The 25337-nt window shown below is 41.6% G+C and overlaps 1 protein-coding gene across 3 annotated transcripts in view; it reads right to left on the bottom strand.

The window, feature by feature from the left end:
* The window catches only part of LOC126924950 (uncharacterized), an 80598-nt gene extending 62781 nt beyond the window's left edge, over positions 1-17817 (bottom strand). For 2 of the 3 annotated variants that reach the window (XM_050740008.1, XM_050740018.1), the window contains exon 1: positions 17673-17817. The gene's annotated coding sequence lies outside the window, so the exon portion shown is untranslated. Of the gene's footprint in view, positions 1-93; positions 247-17672 lie in introns of those variants that run through there. The other variant, XM_050740009.1, reaches the window with a different exon arrangement.
* Between the last annotated feature and the right edge of the window lie 7520 nt (positions 17818-25337).

Here is a 25337-nt window from a genome sequence, read left to right as displayed (position 1 = left end):
AGCTGGCGATATTATCATGGTGGAAATATGCTTTTAATTTCAATTGGTTCTTATGAAAACGGCAATTAAAAATAAATATCACATATTACGTACGTTGTTCCGCCGAAGTCGCCCGTCAAAGCTGTACGATACTTCCTAGCTGCGAGAATGATCGATGACACGTAGTCCTCGAGTCCGGAAGTGAATCACTCGGTAGTTGTTGCTTGTATCACGCGGCACAAATTTGATTCGAACTACAGACGGTCTCGACACACTTGGCACAACTCTTCGAAACTTTCTACGAAAGCACGCGCGCAAGAAATGTTGGCGTTTGAATGGTTGTTACTCGTGAATCTGTGAGCGCGGGTCCGAATGCGATCGCGGATCGAACGGCGACATTCGACTACGTTCGATATATCTCGCGTGAAAAAATTAACCAGCACAAACGCGAGGGGACGCGTGTTTGAAAAAAGAGGTTTCCAACGGTATCAATGAAAGTCACCAGCAGAGAGCGGGCGCGTACAGAATAAAAACAGAGATAACAATATACGATTTCCGCCGAGTCAGCGGCAAGATACGCTGCAAAACATAGTGTTCAAGTTAAAATAGTCGACTATAGTCTCTTGAGGTCCGAAGAAGCTCAGTTGCCTTCGTCGCGCGCAGAGATGCGCGAGACCGCTGTTTCTCCCTCCCTTTCCCACTCCTGACTCTTTCGCGTTATCCGTCTCGTTCTCGCTCTTTCTTCCTCTCTGTCTTTCCTTCGCCTTTTTCGCTCAGTGCGTCTTCTCTCGCGCTTGCACCGCTACTTCTGTACCCTTTTGTCCGGGAAGAAGAAACGCAGGTCGAGAGAGCTCGTGCCCTCGGTTATGGTTATATACTATACACGAATATAAAATCGGAGTGGCGAGAAACCGAACGGCGCTATTTCGATTTCCATTCGAACGTACGGGAAGAATTGCAGAGCTTGTAGCTTGTATTCCTTTCGATCTCGGCCAATCGCACGGAGATAAATATTCGAGTGAACTTTTGCGGAAAAGCAATTCGTCGAACGAGCGATAAGAAAGGTCAGCGTTCGTTGCGCGACTGCCGGAGCGCGATTCTCACTCGGCTCGTTGAAATTTAAGTAGATTCGATCGGAATCGTTTACGCTCAACGGTTCGCGTACTTAACACCGACGCGACACACAGATGTCACGTTTAACTCTCCCGGCCGACGTAAATTTTATTGCGACATCGATGCGAGCTCCGATGCAGAGAGTTCAATACACGAGAAACGATACCAACAATGCTCTCTATTCATTCCATCGTCTATGTTGCGTATTTTTTCCCCTTCCGACGTGGTCGCGCCCGAATACGTGAGATCTCTGAAAGGAGAGGCTGCAAGCACGTTTTTCCTAAAACACGTACGCAGATTCGCGACCGTACACGCACATCTCTACCCCACCTCGTCACATTTTCGACTTCCGTATGTTGTGTGTATAATACGCGCACGCACCACGTTTCCCCCCGAACGAATATAACGCGTGTGTGTCACTGGCGTATGCGAGTGAGCGAGTCGGAACGATGCACAGAGCGAAAGAGAGAAAGAAAGGGAAAGGGAAAGGGATAGAGAGAAAGGGAGGGGAGTCCGAGGAAAATAGTAAAGGATTGAGAGAGAAAGAGAGAGAGAGTGAGACACAGAGGGAAATAAAAAACGAAGATGAGTCTAACTTCCGAGCGACGAAAAAAGAAACGCAGAATGGAAAGCGGCGGGTGGCGCGCGAAGGGTGAGCGTGGAGCGCTCGGAAGGGCGCGAGAAAAGGGCACGTGTAACAACACGACGAAGGGCGGTCCGCTCGCGGTCCTTCACTCGCCGGTGTGAAAAGTGAAATGACAACACGCACTTCGCGCGTCGTTGACTCTGACAACAGGGTACCCGTACAGTCTGGATACGATACTGTGAACTCGGCACGGTTCGTAGCAGCGCTTTTCTCAAGAGGGCGGGAGGCAGAAGAGAGTGAGAGAGAATCGAAGAGAGGAATAGAGAAAGAGGAAAGAGGATGGAGTGAAAGAGAGCGCACGCGAGGAAGAACGCGAGAGGTCGGTCGGTGGTAGGAGATGCGGGAGGGGCCGGAATTCTCTCTGTTATAGATTAAAATTTTTTACGGGGAAGATATTGATTGTTGCTTTTTATTAATGTAACATTAAAGTGGCGCCGCAAAAGTGGGGGAAACTCCCGCCGGCGAGTCGGTTACTCTCGATAGTGGGGAGAGGTTGTTTGGGGTAGGGATCCGGACTGAAGGTAGGGTAGAGTAAACGACATAGAAAGAAACGGGAAGGGGGAAGGGGAAGTGAGGCACGGGAAGACGCGTGGTGGGGTTACTCCGCGAAGAGAGAGGAGAAGAGAAAAGCAAGAAAAGTAAGAACGGCCGCCGTGCCGCGCCGCGCACTCTGGAAAACGACGGCAGGAGGAAGTAAAAAAGAAACGGGGGAAGAGAGGATTTCGCGAGGAGGCCAGACAAGGCGAGGCACAAGGTGGGAGGGGGTGGGTGATCCAGGCCGGAGGTTGGGGGTTCGAAGCAGCGGAAATAGTGCCATAAATACGAACATTTTTCGTAGCGTCTTGCAGCCCTGTTTTGACAATCATCCCCTCCATCGACTCTGTCCCTCCGTCATGCAATTCCCTCTTTCTCCTTCTGCGCGGCCTTTTTCCCCACGAGACTATCCCCACTCCTTCGTCTCCTCGACAGCCGCGCTTTTGGATCTTAAGCACGCGGATACACGTATATAGGGGAACGGCGAACGGCGGACAACGGACGCACCGTAGATGTGACGGTGGTAGCGGCGGCGACGGCGAGCAACGACGACGACGACGCTTCGTTTTACGCCCCTTTACCTCACCTACCAGTCACCCTTTTCACTCTCTTCCTATCCTACTCTTCTCTCTCCCCTGCTGCCCCTGCCCACCACCTATTCTTCTACTCACTTTGACATTTTTCGCGAGTTAAGGCCCGCTCGAAGTTCGCGGAAATCCATCTTGCACTGGCTCGAAGGAGTACATACTACGTATCACCTTCTTGCTCACTCGCGATCTACTCCATACCCTTCCCCCTTCGATCTCATTCTCTTACACTATCTCTCTCTTGCTCTGTCCCGAGTCTCGAGCCCCCGAACTCCACGGCCGACACCCGTCCCTCCTACGACTACGGCTCTTCCTCCTACTCCGTCCGCTCCTCTCTTTCTCTTTCATTTTTCTTTTTTTTTTCTTCGATTCTTCTGCCTCCTTTTTTCAGGGGGAGCGAACCGAGAGACGCGAACGGCGGATCGATTCTTCGTTTCGAGAGGTCTGCAACGAGAGAGAGGGTGGACGAGAGGGACAGGGGTGGAAAAGGGGGCGGGTATGTATGTGTGTGTGTGCGGAATTCCATGAGGCTCGTAATTACCGAATCACCGATGCGACGCAACGCGAACGATCGCATCGATAAGACGCGTACAACTAATTTTCGGGCCATAAACAAGCGTATAGGATCGACTAATTGTCCGGTCGTTAATCATCGATAGATAGGTGTGGTGTGCGTGACGGCGATTAATCGTCACGAACTCGCGGAGAAACTACTTGCAGTTTCGTATTACACGAACAGCGCGATCTGTATAGGTTGCGTGGCCCGTGTAACTCTGCACGTTGGCCTGTAACGTTATACTTCGTGCTTTACCACCACACGTACAATCCTGTCTATACTTTTTTTCCACTTGCGGATTAATGCGCCTTTTACACCGAAAAGCGTAGATTTTTTATTCCACTTACGTTTCTTAGCGTTTTACAAAGAGACATTTTCAGGCAAGCATGCTTTCCAAGAATACGTCTATGAGTTATGTGCTACGAGGGAGTATAAAGTTCGTTTCGATTCTACCAGAGACAAATAAAAAGCGAGTATAAGTTCAACACGCTATGGATCGGTGGTATCTTGTTGCCGGTGCGGTGCGCGTGTGACTTCCGGGTGGAAGTACAGGAAAGAAGCTCTTCTCTCTTTGGGATTGTATTTCGTCGTGGTGAAGCGTTGTCCCGCTCCCGGCCCTTTCGTGTGCCAGAGAAACCCTACAGGCGTCGTAGAAGGGAAACGAAACTACCCGTATAGCCCAAGCAACCATCGACGTTATTTGATCGATTTAAAGGTCGTTTTGTTATCAACGTGAAATTTGGGAGACCATAATACCGTCCTTCGCAATTTTCGCTCGAACAAGGGGAGTTACGTTAAGACCATTCCGTTCAATTAAGCAAGCAGACTGTTTCCCCTTCTTTCGCTTTATTTAGCTTGTCCTTTCACCGAGAACAAATCCGTTAGTGACGCTTCTGCACCATTATCACAATCATTAGTAGATTATCTCGTGTATACACGTGGAAGCAAAAAAAAGAATTACTGCATGAGCTACAAAAGCCTCGAACATACGGTTACACAAAGCTTCTGCAAACAAAAAAATGGAGCTACCAGTAGGAAACTCTTTTCGAAACTTCCGATAAAGCGTGACGACGAAGCGGGGAACCGATGGCGTTCCATTTCTGAGGACAGGACGCGTTTACCAAACGGCGCGGCGCGACGTATCTTATCGCGTTACGGAAAGGAATTTTGATTAGGGAGGCAGCTCCTTTCTTACGACGACTCTGCAATGCGACTCGATGGATATGACTCTTTGCGGCGGTTTCGGTGTAGTAACCCCGTAGTCGACCCGTTCGAAAGCCATGGGAATGAAATCGTAGAAGTAAAAAGCGCACAGGGAGGGGGAGGAGGGATTTATTAAAGCGAAAAAACGATATCAGGCAGCCTTCTGCTTTCTCGTTCATCACAGTCCTCGGCAGCGATATATTTTCTTCTTTCTTTTTCGAATAACGAGCATCATCGTTATGGCTTTCCCCCACTTGCCCCCTTTGGCGTCCTACCGCCTTCTCCCAGCCCCTCCCCCTCACCAGTCTTCTTCCCTCGTCTTTCCGCCTTTCCACCCCCCCCCCTACTACCTTTTGTTCGTTCGCAGCGAGTGAACCGAGTCCAGGTTTAATTCTCAAAGCGATAGCAATTTCCAGGCGCAGGAAAAAAAGAATAAAGAGGGGGCGGCGGTGGTGGCGGTAGAGAAAAGAGAACCACCCCTCTGTCATATTCAATCGATCCCGACCTAAGCAATTAATCTATTTAACCTTTCTACTCTGCCGCGCCGGAAATAAAGGAACGGCCAAGGATTAAATTATTGCATACTTGAAATTCCGAAGGGATCGAGGAAAGTGAGCGACGGGCGTTCGCGGAATTGCGAAACGGAGGGCTTTTAACGGCGGACAGACACGGGAGACACACGGTGTAATGATTATAAGATACCTTTTCACCGAACACGAGAACGCACAACGTTTCGTATAACGTTTCGACTCGAATCTTATGATAGTTGCGCCATTTCTACGGTGGATACAAAAAGTATTGCCACGTCATTGTATTTCTTATAGCGTTCACAAACTAATTAATTAAGTGCAAGTATCAAAGTATCAAATTTCGTATCGTTTAGTAGTACTTTCATACGACTATAAAGATCTGATATTAGGAAGATAAAACGTAAGACGTCGTGAAAAAACTCTTCGATAAAGTTTAGCGAGTGACGTTAGGCCTATCAAAATGAAACTTCAGAGAAGCGGTATTTCATATACGACAACCTAATGTAATCAACGTGTCGTATCATCGATCCGACATTGTTTCTGGAGACATCGAATCGGGAATACGATAACGAACGTTTGTCGGAACGCGTTAACAGCGACGCGATTTGTATATCATTCGTCGGTTCCTGCATCGTCGACGTTTGGTGATGGAAAAGTTGATTTTAAAACGGTCCTAGTATCTCGACGATTTTTAAATAATTAATCAAATCGAAGCTCGCAAAAACCGTGCTCGAAACGAGTGTACAATTTAGTCTCGTTTATAGCGATCATCGTATGCGGTACTCGATGACACTCGTCCCAGCGTCATTTTGTCAAGTCTTTTTCCGTTCTTTATGACTCTCGACTCGTGGTCGATCTATCTGGTTTTCAGCTCAGGTACGCGTAACTTACTGAAATTTATTTACACCGGATGAAAATGTTTTTAACTGGAGATCGAAATGCACAGCTAAGTGCCACCCAGCTTCTGCTAAATTGATTTTTGAACGAATGCTTCATGCGTGTGTACTGGCTACCGTATACGAATTTTTATTCAAGCATGACGTGCGAAAGCTTTGAACAAATTATAATCGTCGCAATTTCCACCCGCCATTTCTAAACTAAAGAAAACTTTAAGTTTCGTTCATTAATATTTCAAGTACGTAGCAGCCTGAGCGTATCCTGAAAAATGCAAAAATACTAGAATAGAATACCTTGATTAAAGGGGGCAGAATGATCTCACGCGATGCTTTCAAATTCTCATTACCAATGCCTCCAGACCTAATAAAGAATTTTTGTCATGTTCGCTTGGTTCTTTTGTCCATCGTTACACGAGCTCGAAGTGATGCATCGCACCATTTCGCCGTACACCATATAAATTTTAATTTTGACGCGACACGAGCAGATAATGGCGTCTCGGCAAGCCTTTTCGATTGTACCCTCTTTGTCGTTCCGAGGCGGGCGTGCAAATCCAGTCTGTGAATGCGCTAGGGTCGATCGAAGGTCGCGAGTGTCATCATATGCATGAAAATATTCCTAGAAATGCAGGAAATTCCAGATACACATCGATCAAAACGTGGAAAATATTATATCATCCAAGTTTGCTAATCTTATAATGCGTTTCTCTTGTTTCGTGACTAATCTAATCCCGATTAAACAAGAAGAAATAGTAAATCGGTAGAAATTTGTCTTGGAGACCGCTAAATTAATTGCGTGATTCTACAGAGGTTGTCCGTCCTGTCTGTCCGCAAATATTGTCACGCTGATTCTCCAGGGCTCTACAGTCTACCATACATATATCGCAAACAATGCACGAATAAACGTAAAAGTCGATTGTATTTGTTACGAGCAAGAAACACTAGAATTGCAAATGGAACAATCTACACATGGCGCTTTCAACAATGAAGTTGTCGAGAAGTAAATAAAAAAAAAAAAAAAGAAAAAGTATAAAATGATGTAGTCGTGAAAAGTTACTGACGTACATATGTATTTGTAACCGTAGTACTCGGAAGTGCCATGACATTTTGACCTTTACTAAGGAAACCTGCTATTACTGGATTTTCTATTCCCCCTTTGCACATAATCAAGCTACGTAAATTGCGATGTCAATTCAACATATTATAATTGCACTTCCTCAGACTGGGAATTATCATCCAAAAATTCTATATAATTTGTCCATATCTTACTGTGACAGTGATTAGTCAAGACTGATTTAAATAATTTTTCAAACAAAATCGTAAAGCAAAGAGCTACGCATCAATATGCAAAATTCGAGGAGAATACGCATCAAAGCACATATAATTTCCAAGTACGTAATTACTAATTCCATTCCCGATGGATTTCCCCTACGATCCGATTGAAAATTCTCGCATCGGTTTATTAGAGGGTGAAGTAAAAAAAAAAACACGAGTTTCGTTAGCCGTACTTAGACATAGAGTGGCATTTAGAGAAAAGAGAGAGAGAGAGAGAGAAGAGACAGTTTTCTCCAGGTGGCTGGAACAAAGGCTGTCTTTCAACACGACAGAGGCATCGGTGCTCGGCATCTAGCCGCGTAGACGGCGACGACAATCGCAAAATCAATTTGCATTATTCGTTTAAAAGTGTGCTGGTCCGTGACGTCAGTGGGGAGCGGGGCAGGGCGGGGCGGATAGGCGCGTAAGAGGGTGTCGAACGGAGGCAAGTGGCCCCGTCTGGTCGTCGATGCTCTCAAACAATCCCTTTTCTCCACTTCCACCACCTAGCGCACCGTCACCGGGCTGCCCCCCATCGCACCGCCGCGCCATCCCCACCGTTTTCTCCGACGAGTCACCGAGAACACCCCTTCCGCGATCCACCCCTCCAGCCAACCCCTTTATCATACTTTTGTATACGTCCCTTAGCCATCGAAGCCTATGCAACCCCCTGTCTTCCCTCGCAACCTCGCTATTCTCGCGACAGTCACCCCCTCCGCGGCTTTTTACCCCAAGCACGCACAAACACCGGCCCATGTCCCACGTATTCTACGCTCACCACTTCACTCTCTTTCCTTCGTTCGTTCGCTTTCTTCCTCCATCCTATACTTACTCCCCTTCTTTCTCGGTCTTTCTCTGTGCATGAAACGCGACCCTTAACCCTCTGTTTACTTAGGATTATCAAGTTTCTGCGTACTTGATTCAGTAATAAAAGTTATTTCGTGGACGGTTCCTTCCTGCTGCCGTTTTAATAGCCGACGCCGAGACTTTTGTCGGTATTCATCGGCGGTGGTCTGTCCAGCATATTCGAAAGAAATTTCAGTAATTATCGGTGTAATTATAAATGCTACTTTCGCGGGAATACTTGACGCTTGCACGGCTTTCTTCTCAGTAATTGAGGAGTGGAGGCGAGAAACGCGATATAAATCTTATTTTATCTATGTTTTACAGGATAGTAACACTTAAAACCAGAAAATCAAGAAAAATATATATATATACTTATCGTGTTTTCGTTCTGCGATCGTGACTGTAGGAAGAATCAGGGAAAAAGAGAATTCTCGCATCCTGATTTCCTTTTGGACTTGCAATTTACCTAGCTGGTTGAAACGCTGCGAGATTTTGCATTCGACCAGCTCCGATAGATGTCGAATTGAGTTTCGTGTTTCAGACGAGACGAATCTCTCGAGAAAAAGTAACCAAGTAGAGGAAACTTTGCAGAAGCTCGAAACGAAGTGTCCGAGATTCGAGGGAAGAAAGATGTCTGAGAGGCAAGCGGTGGAAGGCTATTCGCCTTTTAAGATAAAACAAGGTTAAAATTCTGCAAGTCCGATTTTCGACGGCTTTCCCGCCCCCTCGCCCCTCCCCTTCAAAAGTAAGAAAAACGTCTGCGTAGCGATCGGCAAACAGTCGCGGAAGAGAGAAGTTATTATCTCGAAAAATCAGCCTCGGCATGCTTTTCTATAAATCTTACGGCATTACGTCTCCCTCACGAGCCGGTGAGAGGTGGTACCAGTTAAATGGGAAAAGTTTTGCTTTTAGCGAGCCAGCTCGCGGCTACCTCGAATAGGAAAAAAGAGAAAATTGTTCCACTCGGCTGTCGATGTCGTTTAAGGACGAAAATCTGCGACATCTGAATAGGCGTTTTCGAAAAATATCGTTTCTTCTCTTTGTATATCAAACTTTCAATAGAGCGGAAATCAAGATTTCGATGAAATCCCTCGAATAAAACTTCGGTGGAATTCTTATATAAAAAAAAAAGGGAGGGGCAATTAACAGTAAAAAGATGAAACTTTCCTTCAAGACAGCGCTTTCCAGTTAACGCACAAAATGGTTTCATCGAATCGCGTTTTATGCCGTAGTTCTCTTTTTTTTTTTTTTGTAACCCGCGGCTTTTTCTCACTCGTTTAAATAAACAAATAAATAAAATGGAGCGCGAAATCACGGCGATCGACGTGTTTATCGCTCGCCATGAAATTCATTTGGAACGAATGCGAGCACCTGTCGATTCCGCGCGTCTGTTTTCGAAAAATCCCGGGATCGCGGGATTCAATTTACCGCGTATAATCGCGCGCGGTGTCGTTTCAATTTCGACTCGCGATAAAAGTCGTGATACACGCGTTTACAACGACACGATACTGCGAAACACCGCGTCCATCGAGCGGTTTAATTAAGGCGGAACGTTTGCCGATGGACGTTTCCATTGACTGCGACTCGAGCAGCTCGCTGAAATATGTACGAGCCATGGCTTTTTGGAGCTTGTTTCCTTTCTCGGAAATTGATTCGATTTTTCACGCTTTTACGTTTCTCGCGTCAGAAACTATCCGGAGGTAGACATTTAACTGGAATTAGACATTTTAAACAAAGTACGAGACTGTTTCGGAAAACGATCGAAATTCAAAGGAATATCGTGAATTTACGTGGCAGAAGTTGTGCCACGATGTCCATCAGTTTCTTTCCTTGGTAGAACAAACCGTGTATTTCGATATCATCGCCATATCCATCCAGCCGTACAATAACCCCTTCAAGATCTGTTCCATTATCAACGGTACTTTACGCGGAAAAACCGATCCTCCATGCTCAAGGAGGATCTTCTGCTTCTGTTTAATAACGCGACACAAGCTGCTCGGTTAATGTGCCGTGGCATCTCGGTGCAAAAGCGACCGACTCACTACGCTACAGGAAGCTGCTCGCGTTTCTTATTATCGATCCTTTGTAATTATGTCGTCAAACGTTCTAACGAGCTACGCTTGCCAGCGAATCCAGTCGATTTCCAGGCCTATAGAAGAGTCACGATCAAATCGAAACTGACTTCTTACGATCTGTAATCCCTTCACTTTTTTCCACGAACGCTTCTTCCTTTTTTTTTTTTTTTTTTTTTTTTTTTAACTTTACCTTAAATCTCGAAATATTACCTTGATTTCACCGAAGACAGTGGAATCGTTATTCTCCCCCTTACCTCCTCTTTTTTTTTTTTTTTTTAGGAAAAGAGCTTCGTACTTTTGTTCGATAGCGAAGTTTAGGAACTTGCAAGGACACGTAGTAACTTTTACTCGCAGTTTTTTTCGGTTTTACGATCTGCCAGAGTGGTTACTTTCAGGGAGAACACCTTTGTGTTCGAGGGTCGCTCCTTTTTATTCCTTCGTATGGGATTGTGCGAATCGCCGACTCTTCCGTTCCTCTCCCTATGCCAGAAAAAATATAAGGAGCCGAGATTCCTCGACTCGTTAATAAGCACCTCAACGTGCACGAACTAACTGGTCGATAAAAAGAAGATTGACTTCGGGTATCTGTTTCCGAGAACCTATTCCAACCTATTCTACTAGCAAACCAGAATTTTCTACGCGTTTGAAATATACATACTCGTTTTCCGATTTCTTACTCCTTTATCTAAGAAAGATACGTACGTATATATAATATAAGAATAACACGATGCGATCTATGAATTTCTCAGAATTTTCCTTCTTCGAATAACAATTAGAAGCACTTGAAGCAAAAGTTTCGCTAGAAATACAAGGGAACGTAGTTTCTCTTTCGTTTACAATTATTTTCTGACCTCCAGTCATGGAGGACCTATTAATTCAATTTCACCGAAAACCTTTTCACGGCAACTTACTCTCTGCTGAAATTACGAAACTTTTAAGTAGAAGATTCTTTAGCCTGTGTTTCGAACGAACGCAACAATACTATGGAATAACTAACGACATTTTCCTTTTCTCCTTCCCGTTTTTTCCATTCTCTTTCCCCGAATCTCCCTTACTTTCCTAACAAAAACTGCCCTTTCCCCCGACACGCCGAAGAGAATTCTTTGTTTAAGACAGCAGAGAAGTACGAGAAGTGCGTGTCAAATAGGTAAGCAATGAGACTCTGGTGCGCTTTATAGCACGTCATAGGGCCATGATTATTCCCTAGCTTTAGTCCTGAGCTTTATTGTTCTAAAGTGGCCTCCTTTGACACCTCGGCTTTAGAATCTTTCCAGAGGTATAAGTTACCCTTCTTTCCATATAGAAAACTGCGCTGACATAAAATAATTTGCGCTATTGCCAGTAATTTTATGGCGAAATCCTACTCTACAGGAATCCTTGAAATACTCGAAATAACCCGTATTTCTTATCTTATGAGCGAAGTTATATCGTACAGGCTGTCACGAGAGAATAACTAAATATTTGGGACTGAATGAAGAAAAACGAAGACGGCAGAAAAAAATAATGAAACTGCTGTTTTCACGGTTAACTAAGGAGGCTCGTGTATATTGCCGTATAAAACTGTACACGGTGCCATCCGATATTGTTTCGTTCGCAGGAAAGTTTTTGTACTCGATAATTTGTATTTTACGATCCATGAATCACTCTTATCGGTGGGTTTCGCAAATTAAAGAAACAAAGGAAAAAAGAACAAAGATAAATAAGTCGTAGAACGGAAGAAACAAACGAGTAAAAATATAAATGAAAGAAAATAGGACGGAATAGAGAAAAGATTGAAAAACGCAGGACCAGCTAGAAAAAAAAAAAAGAAGGGGGGAAATCAATTCGGTTTGCGGCCGCGTCGTGCGAACGTCGCTTGAATACTGTTTTGGACGCAACGTGTGAAAATCAAAGAGATTTCTCCGTGGCGCATCGTGACATCCTCGAGCATGCAACAACCCGAGAGTTCTCTCTTCCTTCTCGGAGATTAGCCACGTTTCTCGGGTAGACGGTTCGACACCTTATTCCCTACTCGCGCATCGCGCCACTATCTTATTGACGTTTAATTGTCTCCGCGGTTCTTCTACTCATTCTACTCATTCAACACGCACGAGTATCATTTCAAGGAATTATACCGTGTGAAAGTGGAATTCCATGAAACACGTGGGAAAGCTTCTCGTATAGCCGTCGACAATTTTATGGAAAATCTAGAAATCGTAGAGTCAAAAGGACTAATTATTCTCCAACTTCAAACACCTATCGCCGTTTTCACATCCGTTTCTCTTTTTGTGCAAATAGGTTTCTTTCTCTGCCATCTTGTAAGAACTAAATTGCAATAATTTTAGAAATTTTACTTTGCAAACAGTTTTTTTCCCTATACGTTCAATCATCGCCTAAGAAAAAAAAAAAAAAAAAAAAGGAAAAAAAAGAATAATCTACGTTGATATTCGTGCGATGATATTTCTAAACGAGTAGGAGAGAAATCCATGAAATAAATTGAAAACCGTTCCAGAGGTTTCGCTATGGCGAAAAAAGTATTAGCGGCGTGCGCGCGCGCGCGATACTAACTTTCACGCGTACATAAATTGACGAACGACTCATGATTCGGCTCAATTTCTCTTGATTCCACACTCTGTGGCACTATTTTTTGTTAGTTATCGACTTTTCCATAGGTGGCCACGCCAACGTTAGTTTTGCCTTCGTCGGTATTAATCATACTGACAATTTCGCCTGTGGCGTTACCTCGCTACGGAATTTGAAGTTTTTGTCCGGACGCACCGTGATGGAGAGAAAACCAAACCGACGACAGTAGCTGTGTTTTGAAATTCGATCTACTTTTCGCTCGGTTTCATCATCTCCCGCGTTTTACGGCCTTTCGTCCAAAGCGACAATTCACTGGTGATGCTTAAGTACCCTATCGTCTACGACCAATTTCTTAATGTAACAAGTTCCAGTATACGTATTGCTGTTCAATTACTCAACGACGTCGCTTGCAGCGATATTTAAAGAAATAAAACGACACGTGTAAATGAGCTGTTTATATAATAATTGCTATCTTTAAAAAATCTAAACGAGACAGTTTAGTGTAAGCAGAAAAATCCGATCGCGGCGAATTAAAAACACCAGAAAGAATTTAACTGTCACTGTACTGCGTACAAAATTAATTCGCTCTTAATAAAAAAAACTGATGAATTACACATGATATGATATAACAAGTACGAAGCTTTTTGAATAAGTTTATATTTTTCTTACCGACTTCAAAACATCTCTGTGACGCACGATAGTTAACCGGTTTCATTTCGACGAAACAGAAAATTCCTAGTAAATAGAAATTATAGTGGAAAAAAAGATCTAAGCTTCTTGCGGCCTTAGAAACAAAACTGGTGACCAGCGTTCGTCACGGATTATTAGTATTTACCAGGAAAAAGATGCTGGTAACAACGAAAGTATAAATCACTCTTACAAGTTAACATTAGAGACGGAAGAAAAAAAGCGAAGAAAAAATGGCAATACTCGAAACGTGTCGAGGACGTTCGAGAAGTACGCAGTTTACCGTAAATTATCCTGTAATATTAGAACTTAAACAGGTTAGAAAATTCAATTTAAGATACATACGAGAGGGGAAAAAAAATAGAAACGATGCAAATATTTACAGCGTTAGTTTCGCACGCGTCGACGGAAATTAAGAACCGAAAATTCCCTACGTGCATATGCCCGTAACGGACCGCTGATGCGCACCGAGTATATCGCATTTCGTTTAATATTTACACACGAACAATACCGCGAAACAAAGTATATGCACTCGCGACAAATAAAAATGATAACAGAGAAACGATATAGCTAATTATCTGTCGGTGCGATGTTTTCAACAATGGGACGAAAGGCGACGCAAATGATATCAAGTGTTTCGAACGTTTACGCGGGTCACTATCCCGCCCGTTACAGAAATACGCGTATATACACGCGAGAGGGAAGATCGGTGCAGCTGGCCGCGAGCAACCGAGAGAAAACACATTTTTCAACGCACGGAAAAAGATTGAACGAGGCCGAGTCAAGACGTTCGCACGCTTATCTTCGATATTGACTCCTATCCCCACCATGTTCACAGAGACACTGCATCTATCTACAATGGAACATTTACCATAGAAAATGTTCATCTATATGAAACATTTTGAAGTTTCATTAGCATCGTTATGAAACACGGCCGTCACGATTATATCAACAAATTAATTAATAATCATGCCAAATTTAAAACTAATCTGAAGATGTATGTAGAAGGTACAACACATTTGAACCAGAACTTATTAACATCGTTTCTCAATTTTATTATATAAATATATTATATTATTACTATTATTATATATTACATGAGTATATTATTTGTAAAGGATTTCTACAGATATCTGAACATTTTATAAACTCTTTGGTATATATATATTCGATCGATATAAATACATAGTTTGTTATTCACTGGCAATAAAGGTTGGAACAATTTTATATTTGGAATAAACAATTCATTGTCTCTTTGCGACGTTACTATAATGGTTGCCAAATTCTCGCGAGATCCTTCCGTGTCGGATCGCTGGCAAACTTTTTGATGTCGAGGAGTGCGTAAAACGTAACAGCAGGTTTATACCAGTCTGACAATCAAAGCCCATAATACATTGGCATGCAACGAAATCACATGGCTGCGTGAGTTCTCCATATCGTTTTTACTCTTATCGATCAATCAAATTGTGTTTGCGTGCTTCTTTTTATGATCGATCTTTGAATCCTCACAGTAACTATTATTACCACTACTACTACTACTACTACTACACTGTTATTGTATCATAGTTGCAATTATCGACAACGTAACACATTTTTTTTTCTTTCCACACGTTCCTCGCTATTACTCGCCGGGGAAATTTTTTCCCACTGATTTTTGACGTAGCTAGCCGCTTAATATTCAAACTAATCGATGGAAAAATATGCGAAACGGTCGTGTGAAACCATGTTGAAAACAAGAAAAATAGATGAGTAATTTTGGTCGACGTTGAGACGGTGAAAAAAGAAAGGGCGTTTATAATAAACATCGAGGACATAAATACAAATGTTCAAAGTTGTTCGTCGGTTTCTTCTAATCTCGATGGCAGACAAGTACGGCTAACGAGCTAACTATACGATGGAATCAGAGTTTACTAAACTTACAGACCCCGTAAAGCTCGAATATAACAAAATTACGCGATCATTTCACTTGATTTCAGAAAATGATATATCTCGTTTCGTCTGAAACATACACAAGAGGAACAAACGACGATATTTATATTCTCATTTGGTGAATGCAATTTATATTCAACTTTATTATTTGCATAGTTGCGACTTTTTACAAAGATAAAAAATGATCATGAAATCGATTCGTGAAAACGCCAGAAGCACTTCTAGCTACGTTTCCTTTTCTCGATGCAAATACCGCAATCGATGCTTACTTTATTATTTCAGAGAGAAGAAGAAATTCATAAAAATTCATGAAGACGTGAAAAGTGTCGATTTCCCACGGTCAACTTCAGAAGTATTTTGAAAAAAAATGCACAGATTCGATGATGTCAATCGGTAATTTTCCGATGTGTCGCCGAACAACGATCGGTTCGGTCGTATTTTATTTTTGGAAAAACCCATTTCCGCGCCGGCGATGACATAAATTACTACGACTAACGCGCTCTGCTCCACGTGTCTGCAATGACGTCAAGTAATTGCTCTTTTTCGAAGAGTTTAATAATTCGCTATGACGCACCGTCAATGGAACCACTGAGGCGAGGTACGCGAATGAGATAATGCAATTCCTACGGAGAAAAAAAGGAAGCACGTATGAAAAATACGCCTCGCATAATAGGATTTCATAATTTTCTACTGTTTCCCAAAAAAACGACACGCGTAACGTAGACGTCTGTTTTAACGAGCGAGCCAAGGGAATGGACGCGCGATTCAATTTTTCCTCTGATAAAACTCTTTTTCGCTCTTCGATTGTGCGCGACAAAGTGTATTTCGAAGATAAGTACAGCGTTGCCGATCGTCCGCGCAAAAAGACATTTAACGTTCTATCAGATTTCACGAGAACATAATATACGTCACGCGGAAAGGAAAGAAAGAAAGAAAAAGAAAAAGAAAAAGAAAAAGAGAAAGAAAAAAGAAATAGAAAAAAAAATGAAAAACGTACGCGTAACGCGATATCGGGCTGTTATAAAAGTTGCAACAGCGGTTTGGTTTTTGCAAAAACGGCGAAACTGATTAGAAGTTTTCCTAGAGCGAAAAATTTCCGCGTGAAGATAAGCATAGAATTAACTATCGTCCTCGGTTACTACGCGGCACTATTCATGGAAAATAATCTGATTCGTAATGATGAGTCATTTTGAAATCATTCTGATTCAAAATTTCGCAATTTAGAGACGCAATTTCTGTTTGGAAGCGTAAAATGCTTCTTTTAGAGGATTTTTAGAGTGCCGTGAATGCGTCGATTATAAAAATGTTGCGTCTCGCGGTTCGATTCAAACCCTCCCGCTTCCCGCGCTTTTGCGCCAGCACGCGAAATAAACAAATCTTCAGTTGCTTTGATTGGTTACAGTTAGATGCACTATCTTGGAGCATCGAACGCGCGTGCACACGTGCTGAATCGTCGTGTTAAGAACCGCGCCTATGCCTTCAAAGGTATACACATAAACCGGTCAGGTGTATGTATTCATTCTTCGATCGTTTAAGGTTATGTCTGTTCTGAAAAGTACACACGGCTTCCGCGAAGAGTATCATTTCGAAAACAGACAAAAAAGGTCGAAGAAATCATGTACATTCGCGTAGAATTACGGGGGCACGATGTTTTGTATTAACTTTTGTTGTCCTACGAATACGTGCTCATTTCTTCTCTTTCTCGCTCCTGTTTATTTTCCCTCTCTAGCACTCTTTGTTCAATCGTCGGCTGCTCGTAGCACATATACGTAACACGCAACGAATTATACAAACAGCGAAAATACAGGAGCAGCACGTCAATGAAGGCAAGAGGTTAGTTGACAGGCGGCGTCGTCGTCGTTCCTTACCAACAGCATGACTGTCATCAACATCGTGACTGCGACCGTCATTATATATTAACATTAAAATTCGCAATCGGAAAATTCATGTCGACGCTCCTGTCGAGATACGAGCGGAGGTGGGAGAGAGCGCGTTTACACGAAGCACGAGGAAGGGGGACGGCGCGAGAAGGGAGAGAGAGTAAAAAGAGAGGGACAACGAGAAAGAGGGAGAAAGAGAAAGAGACGCCGGTCTAACATGGCAGACGATGCCATGCAGGCAGGAAAAAACAAGATCTAACGTTGGGACCGTGTGCGTGATAGACGGAAAGACAGTCGAAATGCGCGTGAATCTAATAAAGTATATAGTGCGTACTCACGTTCTCACGTATCGGTTAACTGCGTTGTCGAGGTCCTTAACGTGGTGGTGACCGAGGGAAGAATAACGTGGAGAGCAGAGAGAGAAAACACCACGCGGGGTCACGCACTCCGTTCCGTGCGGGTCTCGTCAACGGAAAAACAACACCCGGTGTCTTTTTTCGTTCCCAATGCCCGGTTGTCGGTTTCACGGAATAGGGAAAAGTAAACCACCCGCACCACACAACAACCGCGCGCGTGTGTTACAAAGTGCGTCGCCGTTCGTTTGTTGTTTTTGATAACGCAGGTGTTGCACGGGGCGTGGAAGGGTGCGCGGCACATACAAACGTTCTACGCACGAGGTTCCTCTCTCTAACGAGGAGACGTGACGATCAGACGTGACGAACAAAATGGCGTTTACCGGACCGCCCGCGCGCGATCAGGTGGAAAATGCCGGAATGCTGCTGCTAGGAAAGATCGACTGACTGCCGAGGTCTGCGGCCCTAAGTGGTTTGACGTTAAGAACGAGCTGAACGAGCAAGAAGGAAAAACAGAGACAGACAAAGACGGAAGGAAAGAGAGAGGGAGATTACAGCCAGTCAGAGCGAGACAGAGAGGGAGAAGGAAGCGACTGAGAGAACCGTCAACGGGTATGAGAGAAACAGAGATACATCGAGCCTAAAGGAAGGGATGTGCGCTATGGTAGGGGTTGAGGGATGGTCATAAGCGAAAGAGGGGAAACATCCCACTATTTTCCACTGTCCTCGGACGACTTCGACTACCTTCGATTGCTTTCGACTATAAGCAGGGCCGTCTCGCATTATGTCTAATATGGGTGGGAATTTTCCCGCTGTTAGAAACAAATGCCGTAAACATCCTTACGAATCTTATAAATACCTACGAACACGCACGCATCGCCCTCCTACCATTATTTCACGTTTCGTCCGCTGGAACTTTTAACGGTTCATTTCAACTTCTCTAGTTCGCGTGCAACGTTCTTGGCTTCCGTTTTTATACATCATCGCTATATTATATACTCATAGAAAATAAATTATCGAACGAACATTTCCTACTCTACTTTCTCCCTCGTCGTTTCACGAGCTTTTCGATTTCCCGCTGAAAGTTCCCAATTTAAATTTAAATTTCATATTACTATTATTCAAATTTCTGATTTTTTAACCGATCTTCTCACTAACGTAGAAAAGTCGGCAGTCGAATGTAGAGCAGATGAATCGTTGAAAGAATTTATGAAAAATGTAAGAGTATCTATTAATGAATTATATAACGAACGTGCTCGTAAATATCAGCTTGTAGAGCAATATAAAATAAGTTCGAATTGTGTCAAAACGTGACAGAGTATTCTCCAGACAATTATTCTGTTGAGACATTTCGCGAAGACGCAAAACACGCGACGCTTCTCGGCTTGATAAGTTCCAAGTTAATTACGTTCTCTCGGTTTCTATCGGACATTGCCCGCTAAAAGGTTTCGTAAAACAGCGTTGCACCGCCCTAGAACGCGCGATGGCTCGAGGGCCGCGAATCTTTTCCGGCTGCTTCGTCCCTCTCCTTCTTTTCTTCTTTCCTTCGCCGGTTCGCTTCGCTCGCTCGCTCACTCCTTTCTACATTCGCGTTCAACCGTCTCGCGAGGAATTTCTAAAAATCAATATAGGCGCAAAGCGAGGAGGGGCCGCAAAAAAATTCGATATCCCCTTCGCCTCAGTTCCTTTTTACCTTTTTTAGCGTCTCTACTTTTTTTTCTGCAACGAGAATTGCGCAGTCGAGAGAGCCTCGTCCCCTTATGGTCCCCAGAGGGAAGGTTGGCTATTCGAATCAACTCGATCTTCGAGGAAGAGAATTCACGAAGGAAGTGGCAACGCGAACCTACGGGCACTGAAGAAGCGCGGGAGAATTTATTTTCTCAGAAGTGTAGCGCGGCCTCGGTACAGTCTCTGCCGTTACCGGCTGAATAATTTCATCCTCCCGTACACGTCCCGAGATAAGCCTACGCTCCAGCATGAATGCGATCAAACGTATCACTGACATACCAAGTTTATGCATCTTTCTCAACCATCAAATATTCGCATATCTTTTTTCCTTTCGTCTAACGTATTTCTAATTCTTCGAAAATTTTAAAAAAGTTCAATATCCTTTCTTCTTATTTTTCCGCCCGATTGTTTGCAGTTCTCAACGTTTTCAGATACATAGGTTAAAGACCTGTTACCTAGGAACGGTCGGTCATACTGCATGGTACGACGTTACTAGTAAATACACGCAATACATCTTATTCCCCAGCACATCCGAAAGATTAATTCTATACCGTCACTATGAAAATTCTTGTTGCAAATTTTAGTAAAATGAAGAATGAGATATTATAAGATACGAATATTACGAATTTGAGGGAAAAGGGCTGCAATCAACCGAGATTGAAGGAAGATCATTAATTTCATTCGCCAACATCCTCGAAACGTTTACTTTGCAGAGTGCCAGACGAAGCTATTGATTGTCTTTCGAAAGTTTCCGCCAGTTCCTGAATTAAATAGGGTTACATATTCGATGCGAGATTAATATTATTCCCAGAACTTTCAAAAAGATAAGGTCTTGATCCATGAGAAGGGGCCGATTGAACAAAAACACAACCAAAACGATCGTATTGAAATGCAATGCGACATACAGAGTGCTTTGTGTAGGAGTGATTTTACGCTTGCAAAATTCGTGCAGCAGGGACCCGTTTATTCTAAACACAAATACTCGCCTTGAATTTTGTGAGTAATTGTGTAAGGATTTTATCGAGCACACCAACAAAGATAAGAGGCTTGGAGAACTGAAGTGCAGTATACCTATATGTAAGTATGTGAACTAGAAATGGGTAAAAGATCGGCTGGTCCAATGTAACGTATCGCAGCCAGATGTAACACGAGCACCACAGCAAAGGCTGATACCAAATGCTCTCAACGTTCGACTGTGTGTCACAGGGACTAACTTTCAGTTCAGTTTCAGAATAATTGTCGTATTATGGTCTTTCTTGAGATGCATTCTTCTAATTGATCGCAGCGTTTCTGACAATGATGAGTTCCCTGTGCTACACAGCCACGGTAAATCCGATCATGCTGTTTCGTCGCATGGTCGAACAATGTGTAATCAAAACCAAGTAAATTGTTCTTCATTGCGAATCGCGTGTACCTTTTGCAAAGGCGAACGTGTGTTTTCATACAGGAAGGAAGATTGAGTAAAAATCCGTTTGCTGACTCGTTATCGCGAGTTGATAATTACTTTTTCACGCTGTTTAGCCAGCAGTGTGCATTGGAGGGATAGTGCATTGACGGAAATGGAAAAAAAGAGAAGAGAAAAAATCGACGTTACGTGTTCTATCGACTTACCAGGTATATACTTGCTTTTTCGGAAATCTGTCTTTTTAACCGGAAGCACTTGGAAATACAATAGTGCCGTGGAGAACATTTAACCAATCCCATACCTACTGCTAGGAAATAAAGGCCTGGGATTGGCTGGTACAAACCTCAAGGTCGAGGATATCTCTTACCCTTCCTACAGACGGTCGTATCGCATAGTAGCCCTGGGACCAGGTACAATGGTCTTTCCGTGTAAGGTTGATGGTTCCATAATTTTTCCACATTGCAAAAACACGCAGCTGCATTCAACTTATTCTACATTAATTCACTTTAAACCTTGGGATAGATAATCAAATATATAAAAAACAGTAACTGTAGCAAAATTATCGAACCAACATTAATTACGAATATTAAATCGTATCATTAATAAAATAAAAAATTATCAACAACTTTTTAACATCAACATTAATACACAAAAAGCACAAATTCATATTGTAAAATGTAATGATTGATATTTTTTTCTTCATTTGTTTATAATGAATAAATGAAATAGTACTTTTTTGAAAAGTCTCAGCCTGGTCCAAATGAAGGACAATTTATCAGCGGCACGCATTCATATGCACAGCAAGATTACAAAATTGGACTTCTGATCGACGCACTTTATACGCGACATTAAATGCATACGCTTCTAATATGCCGTACTGATTGGGTCTGATTGCCGTCCGTAATAAAGTTCAACTTTATGCGAAAGAATAATTCCCTTGTTACACATGTGAACTCGAAACTCCAAGATCTCGTTTCAAATATTCGATAACAAAAAAGATCAGAGAACTTATAGTCATAAAATGAATATAAATAAGGTATCAAATGATCAATAACGTATGTAATAAATACGTGTAATATGGAAAAACGAAGCACATGCGTATGCAGCACAACCTGAGAAAGATAGGCCTTTTCTCGACCAGATGATGCGCTCAATGTTCGCAAAGAAAAGGGTAAAGTATAACCGCTGCAGTTCTGCTCAGCCTGCTCTCCTTATTTTCGTCGAGATTAAGGCTATTTCGAGGCAAAATTCCAACTTCCAACTGTTGCGCAAATCGTCACGCGCAAACGCAGTTTCGGAGGCGTGGCGATCAACAAAGGGCCCGGAAACGGCCGATATGATGCTGTTTTCCATCTTCTCTCCCTTTTCTTCTTCGATTTATAACCTTCTGCTAGGCAGTTTATCGGAATCCAGAGAAGTGAACTGTGTCACAAGGAAACCGAGCTGACTGTCGCTAAGGGGTGAAACAGCACCTTCCAAAATGGTCTTTCCTTTATAGTATTCGTCTGGAATCCGAGATATTCATTTTATCACAATTATTATAGAAAAGAAAACAAGACACTCGTTTTATCTTTAGTGATCCTTTTCTTTAATTTCATTGTATCGTTACGTTATCTTTAAATCTTAAATACTGTCACATATGTATAATATATCGCGTATCGAAGTTGTGATTTTAGTTTCCCGAAATTTTCGCGTTTTCACATCTAATTAACTGAATCTATTAACCTAGAACTGCGTCCCATTACAGAAGTATAAATGCTGCACATTTGCACAATCGATTTGTTTGACGACCATACACCTTGCAGCACTACATATATTTCAAGAATGCACAAAAATGTTTAATAATACTAATGAAAGGAAACCAAAAAAAAAAAAAGAGAGAGAGAGAAGAAACACAGAGAACGAATTAATTTGTTGTAATCTAATACGATAATAACGTCCTTCTGGGTTCCGGCGTCACGAAACAACACGCGAAGTGCAACGGCAAAGTGGCTGTGTACCGAAACACTTCTGCGCTATACGGCATCCGAAAAAGGAATAAAATATAGAGAAAATAAATTTCAACTCTCGAAACCGTACTATTCGCACCGTATACTTTACATTTTTCGTTTTAAAAAAAAAAGTTACCTGAGAACTTTTAACGATTTGTAATTTATCATGGTAAGCAACGAAATATTTATTAAAAATCCTGAAAATAAAACATCCGCTCAGAAACTCGATATACTCTGTTAAATATTTTAAATGATTACTGTATTTTGTGAAAAAATGTAGAAAATTCTTAAAATAAAAGATCAAATTTTTCCTAACCTTAAACCGATTTCAGGATGTATCTGCATTTTCCGAAGATACTTTCGATGTGAAAGATTGGATTAATAAAACGTTTAAATCTGTCGAGGCACAAGAAAACAAAGATGTAAGTCATACAGTTAGTGTGATCTCGATTGCGCGGGTTCTATTTCTTTCCTCGACACAGTTTTTGACTTTCAGTTGCACTAGTACAGTCAGTTACTAAACTGACTGCTTCTATTGCATCGCGGTCAATGACACCATATGCCTTTTTATAGATAATTCTTTTTTACTACATCGCATATAAAAATATTATAGCATTAAATAAAAAATGTTTTAAAAACTTTTTTTAATCGTTATTTTATATAAATAACTACTCGAATGCGAAATCGCCACGACATTCAAATTCAAGGAGATAATATTTTATATGTTTTCTAAATTTCTGATTTTCTATCTTTTTGTATAAATATTTTTTATATATTACTTTATTAGGCATTTGTCTCATCATTGGTAATGAAATTACAATTGTATGTGCAACAAGTCAATGGGGCTTTAGAAGAAACCAGTCAGTCTGTTCTTTCAAGTTTGCCAAGAGTTCTAAGAGATACTCAACTTTTGCAACAAGAAGCTTTAGCTCTGAGAGAAAAAATGGTTGCAGTTAAACAAGAAATAGAAAAGGTTTTGATTCTGATATTTTTGTTTGAAATGATTGAATACCTCTATTGTTTCTCTATTATTACGATATTAATTTATTAAATAGGTTGAAAAAGACACTGCTTCATCAATGGCAACATTAGAGAGAATAGATAAAATAAAAACAGACTTACAGATTGCTAAACAAGGATTACACGAAGCTGATAATTGGAGTATACTTGCCAATGATGTTGAAGAGGTATAGTATTCACTGAGATAAGAAAATGCTTATAAATTTTGGCTTTATGTTATTTTTAACATTTCAGGTATTTGAGTCGGGAGATATAGAAGCTATAGCAAATAAACTGTTCAGTATGCAAAAATCACTGGCTATGCTCGTAAATGTTATTGACTATGAAGATAAAAAATTACAATTAGAAGGTTTAAAAAATCGGTTAGAAGCCATAGCTAGTCCAAAGTTAGTTCAGGCATTTACTGCTGCAAATTTGGGTATGTTATATTGAATGTAATTGTAACCTTTGCCACTGTATAAAAATTAACTAATACTTTTGTTTCAGAACAATCTAAAATTTATGTGGATATTTTTAGTAAAATGGAACGTTTGCCTCAACTTCTCAAGTATTATCACAATTGTCTGAAAGTATCATTAGGACAAGAATGGCGCAGAACTATTGAATTAGCACAAGATGAAAATGTTTCTTACTGGTTACATACTTATTACGATAAATTATTATCTAATTGGAATGATCAGGTAGCTTTTATTTTAAAAATGTTGTGTTAACATATATAACAAAAATTTTATTCTTATGGTAACATGATTTCAATACAGGTGAAATGGTGTTATCAAGTATTCCCAAGTACCTCAGTTGATGTAATTATTGAGATATATGCTGATCTTTTGAGAAGTTTGGACCCAGGCATTCCAGAATGTATAGAAGCTCTTTTAAAACAACATACAAATGCTATGCAATTGTCACTTTTACTTGAACTTAAACAAATTACAAGGCACTTTGCTGTGAACTTGCAAGGTGCTATTGAAACATCATCACATGGAAAATCACAGACTCCAAAATTGTTAGCATTGGCACAAGCAATATATGCACCTTATGTTCCATATGTTACAAAATACAATATTTATGAAACAGCTCAACTTGAATATCAGTTGCAATCTATAGACTCTGTTCAAGATGATTTAAGTGATACGATCAATAACCTTTCCCTTAGCCTTTCGAGAGTAATGGAATATGCAAATGAGGCCAATAAAAGATGTAAACTCTTTACAGATGGTTGTGGTTATCCCAGCGTATTAAAATCCCTAACTGTAATATTAAACTAATTAAAATGCTAAGATAAAAAGACTTTCTCATTATGTATATGTAAGAAGATGTTTATTTTTACAGCGTTACTTCAATAAATATCTTGACAAATATCAAGTGGCTATACGGCAATTAGAACACAAAAAAGTAAAACATGAGGATTGGAATTTGTTCCAAATGTGCCTTACTTTGATGCAAACTATAGGTAGCATTTTTATTTCCCTTTTTTAAATAAATTTGATGTAATATTGTCAATTCCAA

This window comes from Bombus affinis, chromosome 15 (genome assembly GCF_024516045.1).
Source record: "Bombus affinis isolate iyBomAffi1 chromosome 15, iyBomAffi1.2, whole genome shotgun sequence".
In the NCBI taxonomy this organism is placed as follows: Eukaryota; Metazoa; Arthropoda; class Insecta; order Hymenoptera; family Apidae; genus Bombus; species Bombus affinis.
Note: the sequence above shows the minus strand (reverse complement) of the source record. Positions and strands in the feature narration are given on the sequence as shown.